Raw genomic sequence first — 8,985 nt, forward strand, 5'->3', positions numbered from 1 at the left:
TGTAACGTATTTTACACACACAACGTATGTAACGTATTTTACACACACACACACAACGTATGTAACGTATTTTACACACACACACAACGTATGTAATAAACACACACACACACACACACAACGTATGTAACGTATTTTACACACACACACAACGTATGCAACGTATTTTACACACACACACACGTACGTATATTGTAACGTATTTTACACACACACAACGTATGTACGTATTTTACACACACACACGTATGTACGTACACACACTATTTTACACCACACACACACAACGTATGTAACGTATTTTATACACACACAACGTATGTAACGTATTTTACACACACAACGTATGTAACGTATTTTACACACACACACACAACGTATGTAACGTATTTTACACACACACACAACGTATGTAACGTATTATTACACACACACACAAGTAACGTATTTTACACACACACAACGTATGTAACGTATTTGTACACACACACAGTATGTAACGTATTTTATACCACACACACAGTATGTAACGTATATTTACACACACACACACACGTATGTAACGTATTTTATACACACACACACACGTATGTAACGTTATTTTCACACACACACAACGTATGCGTAACTATTTTACACACACACACTACGTATGTAACGTATTTTACACTATGTAACATTTTACACACACACAACGTATGTAAACGTATTTTACACACACACAGAAAAACGTATGTAACGTATTTTACACACACAAGTATGTAACGTATTTTACACACACACGTATGTAACGTATTTTACACACACACAACGTATGTAACGTATTTTACACACACACAAACGTATGTAACGTATTTATACACACACACAAACGTATGTTAACGTATTTTACACGTATGTAACGTATTTTACACACACAACGTATGTAACGTATTTTACACACACAACGTATGTAACGTATTTTACACACACACACGTATGTAACGTATTACACACACACGTATGTAACGTATTTTACACACACAACGTATGTAACGTATTTTACACACACACAACGTATGTAACGTATTTTACACACACACACAACGTATGTAACGTATTTTACACACACACACACACAACGTATGTAACGTATTTTACACACACACAACGTATGTAACGTATTTTACACACACACACACGTATGTAACGTATTTTACACACCACTGTATGTAACGTATTTTACACACACACAACGTATGTAACGTATTTTACACACACACAACGTATGTAACGTATTTTACACACACAACGTATGTAACGTATTTTTACACACACACACAACATATGTAACGTATTTTATACACACACACAAACGTATGTAACGTATTTTACACACACACAACGTATTGTAACGTATTTTACACACACACAAACGTATGTACGTATTTTACACACACACACGTACGTATGTAACGTATTTATACACACACACACACAAGTAGTAACGTATTTTTACACACACAACGTATGTAACGTATTTTACACACACACACGTATGTAACGTATTTTACACACACACACACGTATGTAACGTTATTTTACCACACACACACACGTATGTAACGTATTTTACACACACACATATGTAACGTATTTTACACACACACGTATTGTAACGTATTTTACACACACACACACAACGTATGTAGCGTATTTTAACACACGTACACACACGTATGTAACCGTATTTTACACACACAACACAACTATTGTAACGTATTTTACACCACACACACACAACGTATGTAACGTATTTTACACACACAACACACAACGTATGTAACGTATTTTACACACACACACACACAATATGCGTATTTTACACACACACACGTATGTAAACGTATTTTTACACACACACACACACATATGTAACGTATTTTAAACACACACACACAACGTATGTAACGTATTTTACAACACACAACAACTATGTAACGTATTTACACACACACACACGTATGTAACGTATTTTACACACACACACAACTATGTAGTATTTTTTCACACACACACACAACGTATGTAACGTATTTTACACACACATCACACACACACCACACACACAACGTATGTAACGCACACCCACACACACACACACACACAACGTATGTAACCGTTATGTTTCTACACACACAACACACACAACGTATGTAAAGTATTTTACACACTATAAGTATTTTACACACACACACGTATATAACGTATTTACAGACACACACGTATGTAAACACATATTTTTGCACACTATGTAACGTATTTTACACACACACACACACACGACACAACCGTATTTTACACACAACATATAACACGTATGTAATGTAAACGTACGCGCTTTTCTAGCTTTGGCACACCAAACGTATCCATCTGTGACGTCTTTCGATTTTTTGTCGTTCCTCACTGGTCCGCATGGTATGTAACGTTTCATCACACCATGGAAGCTATGCGTTGTCGCGCTATTTCTTTCATTTGCCTTTTCTTTCACACACTGGTTTCTTGATGTATGCTAAAAGTATTTTCTGTGCCCCTTTGCGTGTTTTCTTTCAGCGTCGGTATTGCCGCACAGTTGGGTTCTTCCCTTCTTTCCCGAATGTAACGTTTACTGTCACAACATCACACACACTACGCGTTCTTTTTTTTTTTGAGTACATTTTACACACACACCGTATTAAACACACACACAAATGTATGTAACGTATTTTACACAACACAAGTATGTAACGTATTTTTCAACACACATCACAGTTATATTTTAACACACACACGCGTATTTTATAACACACACAACGTATGTATACACACTGTAACGCGACAACAGTATGTAACGTTTTTACACACACACAAGTATGTAACGTTTTACACACAACAACGTATGTAACGTATTTTAGCACACACGTATGTAACTTATTTTACACGTATGTAACGTACTTTACACCACATACGTATGTAACGTATTTTTACACACACATATGTAACGTATATGTAACGTATTTTACACACAACACACGTATGTAACGTATTTTACACACACACAACAACGTATGTAACGTATTTTACACCACACACGTATGTAACGTATTTTACAACACACACAGTCACACGTATGTAACGTATTTTACGTATGTAACGTACACACACAACGTATGTAGCGTATTTACACACACACACAACGTTGTAAACGTATTTACACACACACACACAACGTATGTAACGTATTTTAAACAACACACACACACTATGTAACGTATGTAACGTACACACAACGTATTTTTAACACACACACACACACACGTACACACAGCACACACACACACACACACACACACACAACGTATGTAACGTATTTTACACACACACACAACGTATGTAACGTATTTTACACACAACACACGTTACAACACACACAACGTATGTAACGTATTTTACACACACACACACACACACACGTATGTACGTATTTTACAACACACACACACACACACGTATGTAACATTTTACACACACACACACACACACACACACACGTATGTAACGTATTTTACACACACACACACACCCACAACGTATGTAACGTATTTTACAACACACACACAACGTATGTAACGTATTTACACACACACACACACGTATGTAACGTATTTTACACACACACACAACGTATGTAACGTATTTTACAACACACCGTATGTAACACACCACGTATGTAACGTAACATTTACACACACACACACACACACACACACAACACAACGTATGTAACGTATTTTACACACACACACACACACACACACACCACGTATGTAACGTATTTTACACCACAACACACACACAACGTATGTAACGTATTTTACACACACACACAACGTATGTATTTTACGTATTATATTTACACACACACACACATCGTATTACACAACACAACGTATGTAACGTATTTTACACACACACACACAACGTATGTAACGTATTTTACACACACACACACACACACACAACGTATGTAACCACACACAACGTATGTAAGTTTTTACACACACACACACAAACAACGTATGTAACGTATTTTTACACACACACACACACACGTATGTAACGTATTTGACACACACATGTACACACAACGTATGTAACGTATTTTACACACACACACGTAGTAACACACAACGTACCACAAGGTATGTAACGTATTTTACACACACACAGGTAATTAACGTATTTTCACAACGTATGTAACGTATTTTACACACACACACATGTAACGTATTTTACACACACACACACACACCACAACGTATGTAACGTATTTTACACACACACACAACAACGTATTTTACACACACACACAACGTATGTAACGTTTTTAACACACACAACGTATGTAACGTATTTTACACACACAACGTATGTAACGTATTTTACACACACACACACGTACACACACACAACGTATGTAACGTATTTTACACACACACACACAACGTATGTAACGTATTTTACACACACACACAACGTATGTAACGTATTTTACACACACACACACACACACACACACACACAACGTATGTAACGTATTTTATACACACACACACACAAACGTATGTAACGTATTTTACACACACACACACACACACAACGTATGTAACGTATTTTTAAACAAACACACACACAACGTATGTAACGTATTTTACACACACACACACACAACGTATGTAACGTATTTTACACACACACGAACGTATGTAACGTATTTTACACACACACACACGTATGTAACGTATTTTACACACACACGTATGTAACGTTATTTTACACACACACACACATTTTACACACACACACGTATGTAACGTATTTTACAACACACACACAACGTATGTAACCGTATTTTACACACACACACACACGTATGTACGTATTTTACACACACACAACGTATGTAACGTATTTTTTACACACACACACACACAACGTATGTAACGTATTTTTACACACACACACACACATATGTAACGTATTTTAAACACACACACACAACGTATGTAACGTATTTTACACACACACACACACACAACGTAGTAACGTATTTATACACACACACACACACACATTTACGTATTTTAAACACACACACAACGTATGTAACGTATTTTACACACACACACAACGTATGTAACGTATTTTACACACACACACACACACCACATATGTAACGGTATTTACACACACACACGTATTGTAACGTATTTTACACACACACACACACAACGTATGTAACGTATTTTACACACACACACACACACACACACACACACAACGTATGTAACGTATTTTACAACACACACACACACAACGTATGTAACGTATTTTACAAACACACACACAACGTATGTAACATTTTTACACACACACACACAACACACACACACAACGTATGTAACGTATTTTACACACACACACAACACACGTATGTAACGTATTTTACACACACACACAACAAACGTATGTAACGTATTTTACACACACACACACACAACACGTATGTAACGTATTTTACACACACACACACACACAACTATGTAACGTATTTTACACACACACACACACACACAACGTATGTAACGTATTTTACACAACACACACAACACACACACACACACAACACACACCAACACACACACAACACAACGTATGTAACGTATTTTATACACACACACAACGTATGTAACGTATTTACACACACACACAACGTATGTAACGTATTTTACACACACACACACACGTATGTAACGTATTTTACACACACACACACACAACGTATGTAACGTATTTTAACAACACCACACAACGTATGTAACGTATTTTACACACACACACACACACACAACGTATGTAACGTATTTTTTATGTAACGTATTTTACACACACACACACACGTAACAACAACGTATGTAACGTATTTTTACACACACACAACCACAACGTATGTAACGTATTTTACACACACACACAACGTATGTAACACACACACACACACACACACACACACACGTATTTGTACACACACACCAAAGTATTTTTCACACACACACACAAACATATGTAACGTATTTTAAACACACACACAACTATGTAATTTTTTATACAACGTACACACACACGTATGTAACGTATTTTACACAACACACACACACATATGTAACGTATTTACACACACACACACACGTATGTAACGTATTAACACACACACACACACACGTATGTAACGTAATTTTACACACACACACCACGTATGTAACGTATTTTTACACACACAACACACACGTATGTAACGTATTTTAAAACACACACACAACACGTATGTAACGTATTTTACACACACACACACACACACACACACAACGTATGTAACGTATTTTTACACACACACACAACGTATGTAACGTATTTTACACACACACACACACGTATTGTAACGTATTTTACACACACACACACGTATGTAACGTATTTTAACACACACACAACACATTAACGTATTTTACACACACACACAGCAACGTATGTAACGTATTTTACCAACACACACACACAACGTATGTAACGTATTTTACACACACACACACACACGTATGTAACGTATTTTCACACACACACACGTATGTAACGTATTTTACAACACACACACACAACGTATGTAACGTATTTTACACACACACACAACAGTTTTAACGTTTGTAACGTATTTTACACACACACACAACACACACAAAACGTATTAACGTATTTTAACACACACACACACACAAACGTATGTAACGTTTTTACACACACACAACACAACGTATGTAACGTATTTTACACACACACACACACACACACACAACGTATGTAACGTATTTTACACACAACACACACACGTATTAACGTATTTTACCACACACACACACAACGTATGTAACGTATTTTACAACACACACACACAAACGTATGTAACGTATTTTACACACACACACACACACACACAAACGTATGTAACGTATTTTACACCACACACACAACATTGTTACAAAAAACACACACACACACCACAACGTATGTAACGTATTTATACACACACAACACAACACACCACACAACACACACACACACACACAACAACGTATGTAACGTATTTTACACACACACACACACACACACACACGTATGTAACGTATTTTACACACACACACACACACACACAAACACACACACACAACGTATGTAACGTATTTTTTTACACAACACACACACAACGTATGTAAACGTATTTTATACACACACACAACACACACACACACCACACACGTATGTAACGTATTTTTACACACACACAACGTATGTAACGTATTTTACACACACGACACACGTAATGTAACGTATTTTACACACACACACACACACACGTATGTAACGTACACACACACACACACACAACGTATGTAACGTATTTTACACACACACACAACGTATTGTAACGTATTTTTAGACACACACACACGTATGTAACGTATTTTACACACACACACACACACGTACACACACACCACACACCACACACACACACACACACAACGTATGTAACGTATTTTATACACACACACAACGTATGTTAACGTATTTTACAAACAACACACACACACGTATGTAACGTATTTTACACACACACACACACACGTTTTACACACACAACACAACGTATGTAACGTATTTTACACACACACACACACACACACAAACGTATGTAACGTATTTTACAAACACACAACACAACACACAACGTATGTAAACGTATTTTACACACACACACACACAACGTATGTAACGTATTTTATACACACACACACACGTATGTACGTATTTTACAAACACACACACAACGTATGTAACGTATTTTACACAACCACACACCACACACACACACACACACAACACACACACACACACACACACAACTATGTAACGTATTTTACACACACACACACACACACGTATGTTAACGTATTTTACACACACACACACACACAACGTATGTAACGTATTTTAACACACACACACACACACACGTATGTAACGTATTTATAACACACACAACACAACGTATGTAACCGTATTTTACAACACACACACACACACACACACAACGTATGTAACGTATTTACACCACACACCAACACACACACACCACGTATGTAACGTATTTTACACACACACACACACACACACACACACACACACACCACACACACACACAACGTATGTAACGTATGTTTAACACCACACACACAACGTATGTAACGTATTTTACACACACACACACGTACATGTAACACACAAACACACAAACGTATTAAACGTATTTTTACACACACACACAACGTATGTAACGTATTTTACACACACACACACACACACGTATGTAACGTATTTTACACACACACACACAAAACACACCAACAACGTATGTAACGTATTTTATACACACACACCAACACACACACACAACGTATGTAACGTATTTTACACACACACACACACACACACACGCACGTATGTAACGTATTTTTACACACACACAACAACACACAACACACACCACACACACAACGTATGTAACGTATTTTACACACACACACACACGTATGTAAACGTTTTATTTTACACACACACACACCACACACACGTATGTAACGTATTTTACACACACACACACACACACACACACGACAATCGTATGTAACGTATTTTATTTACACACACACAACATTTTACAAAGAACAACACACAACGTATGTAACGTATTTACACACACACACACACAACACACACGTATGTAACGTATTTTACCACACACACACACCACACAACGTATGTAACGTATTTTACACACACACACACACACAC

Source organism: Pomacea canaliculata, linkage group LG2 (assembly GCF_003073045.1).
Source record: "Pomacea canaliculata isolate SZHN2017 linkage group LG2, ASM307304v1, whole genome shotgun sequence".
NCBI classification, from domain to species: Eukaryota; Metazoa; Mollusca; class Gastropoda; order Architaenioglossa; family Ampullariidae; genus Pomacea; species Pomacea canaliculata.